The following is a 3,326-nucleotide window of genomic DNA, read 5'->3' on the forward strand; positions in this document are numbered from 1 at the left end:
TGGTAAGGAGGAAGAAATGTGCACAATATCCTGAGTCTCCACCGAGCAATTATGCTTTACAACTCAATTTTTTTGTAGTTTAAAAGGCTCCTATGAGAGCAAAGCCTTTGCAATAATTGGCATAGCCTGTCTAAATTTTGGTTCTTGAGACACCATTGCTTGTGAAGACTACAGGGAAAAATAAAATTAGGAAAGAATTATTTATCAGGAATGAAAGCCAATAATTTCACTTCAAATAGATAAACGTGACCAAAAAACTTATAGTCCCAATCACATCATCATAAGAGTGCATATATAACTATAACTATAACTATGTCCAAAACCAACATAATTTACAAATATCAACAATTCAAATATTATCCCTTGATGTTTTCTTTAATGCAAAGTTTTAAATCAACTATCTTATCACCCTAAATGATGTAATACCAAACTATCATTAGGCTAAAGACTATAGCAAGATTTACAAATGCAAGGAGAACCACCTAACCAAAGTAGAAAATGACATGAAAAGTTAACAATCTACCAATTAACACCTCTAGATGAAATATTTCTAGCAATTGAACTATTATATGTTATAGAAACAAAAATTGCCTTAAAATTGACACCTCACCAATTGTAGTTTATTTGCATCCGTAATGGTTTCACAAAAGTTGAAATCTTACGATTTATCAAGAACACAAAAGGCACTTGTAGTTTAGCTACATCAATAAAAGTAAAGTAGTTCAGTTGCACAATGAGGGCAAGAGACTATCAATATCGATTGTGGAGTTGCAGATAGGTAAGTGATAAACATAAAAAGGTAGTACAAGGCACCATTTTCCATGTTCTAGTATGATGAACTACCTTGGAGCTAGTTCTAAACCTTGATTACTTAATATTGGATTTGATCCAACAGTACCATTATCTGGAGGAGGTCCCACACCCCACTTTCCTATTGATTCTGAAGGTGCTAACAGAGCATCTTCGCTAGCTAATCTCCCTTGCGAGCTCGACTGAAAGAGAATTCCTGATTGAAGAAAGTCAAAGATAGTCACGATGTGCCTATTAGCCGAAGATAGTCACGAAGGCTACCTCTTCTTTTTTTTAGCATAAGGCTGATGCAGCCCTATAATAAGAAATAAATGGGTTTAATTTTGATTATATACAACACAAAGAAAACCAAAATGTAATAGCAATTTTTAACAGAGAAATGAATTATATAAACTTATAAAGGTCATAATAATAGGCCATAAACAAGAGCTAAATTCTGAGTAGACAAATTATTGACACATGAAGCATACCTGATTGATTAAAACCAAATCACTTCCAAGCATTTTAACCACTCCTTAATAGCATTTTCTCTATCACCAAGTTTACAGCAAGGTTTTTGTTTATTTTTGGATCTAACGTTAACCAAAAATTTCTTCAGAGCCTGAAAGATTTATACATGAAGAGATCAAAAACTCAAAATCTGTCATGAGAAATAAAGCTCCAACACTGATAGTTTATACAATCTCTGAAATCAAAAAGTACTTGCATATAAAATGAAACTATAAGTTGGAGAAGTGAGAATAGAATTGTAGCCCAAATGCTTGAGAAATAGTTGAATATGTTATATTTGTAAAATATACATGTTAAATTTGAAGTATTAATTAAAACTATACATCAAAATTTGTAAAATCAAATCTCTTTCTCCTTTATTTTTAACATTGTAATTTTTAAAAAATACAAAGCTTGTTGTCTTAAATATGCACATATACACATACCTATATAAGGACTACATAACATTAATATTTAGTTTACACATTTATAAAAAGGATTTAGAATATTTCAAACTAATGAAATCTTTGGGTATAAAGCTAAATTCCATGACTATTAAACAAATATATATTAAGCAAAAAGTTTGTTTTCATCGACATATAACAAGGCAACTACCATGCAGACTAGTATCATTGGTTGTAGCATCTAGGTATAGACTGAAGAATAGTAAGGCATTTCCTTCGTAGGGCTTCACTACATTAAAAAAAGAGGTTTGAGAGCAGAGAACAGTGACAAGCAAGATTTGGCATTTATTATATTAGATAAGGACATTCCACCTAATCACTTTTTTAGTAATTTCAACTTAGAGATAGCATAGCGGTACTAAGACTAGCTCATTGGATTAGCCAAAAGTCTATCTTATTGCCTCCTTTTTGAGCCCTTATCCCCACTATTCTATTTATTTTTTCAATGTTCATTCAGCTTCACCTTGATGTCAAAACATAGACATATATTCTTGTACTCCACATTACATTACATTTTTTGTTGTTTTTTGCAACAAATCTAAGTGGATTGTAACATTAAGAATGAAATGTATATGAACATGATAACATGTCTAGGTGCATGAAGCTCGGTAATCAATTCACCTTCCACAATTTATCTTCTTCTTACCTCTACATGAGATGAAAATGGAATAGATGATTGAAACTTGCAACACAACATTGGACACATGCCAATTGTCTACAAAGTGAAGGATCATAAACTGACTGCCATCTCATTCAAAGGAATCAAGGATGATTAAATGTATCCTCAAAATATTAGTAGTCTATTTGAAGTAAAGTCTGAAATGATTTTCCCAAGACACTGACAAAGCTGGAAGAAGATAATTCCCTTTAGTTGCATGAGTTATCTATAATCTTCCAAGAGATCAAGCAGCTTTTAGGGTTCTAGAAATAGAAGTACACAAAATAAACAATAGCAAATTAAATAACTTACAATTTGGTTGACATTATTACTTCCATTGTAACAAGTTATAAAGCTATTCTCAAAAAGTCACCTTCCTACTCCATATAAACAAGGTTGCACCATTTTAGACAAGATTTGGCTTTCTTTATTCATGGAGGGGCTGGACTAGGTAATTTCTTCCCTTTTTTAGGTTGATCCTTGTAATCATTATGCTCACCTCATTTAAAAGACGAATCATTTATCTCTAGGGTAATTAATATAAGTTACATCCTTCCCCATCCCTCAAAAAATGAGCATACCAAAATCACTATGAAAAATTTACCAAACATATATCTTAACAATAGTTATTCTCAGCGAAAAAACACTACTGGGATTTATTGGAATCGAGCATCCATGTGGTGATCTTACATCTAAAGATCATTTGAAGTGAGAAAAGGTGGGTTTTCCACTACAAACACCCCATGGTCTTTAGATAATTGTTAGAACTTTGAAACAAGATAGTATCATTATGTCCATTACTTTGATCCTTCTCTTTTTTTCATTTTTTGCAAAAAATCATACTCCTACAGAGAATTTGACCTACCTAATCCAGCAAAATAACTCTTGCTCCACAGCCTCCTAAA

This window comes from Cupressus sempervirens, chromosome 3 (assembly GCF_028749045.1).
Source record: "Cupressus sempervirens isolate cs-2001-9-10 chromosome 3, ASM2874904v1, whole genome shotgun sequence".
NCBI classification, from domain to species: Eukaryota; Viridiplantae; Streptophyta; class Pinopsida; order Cupressales; family Cupressaceae; genus Cupressus; species Cupressus sempervirens.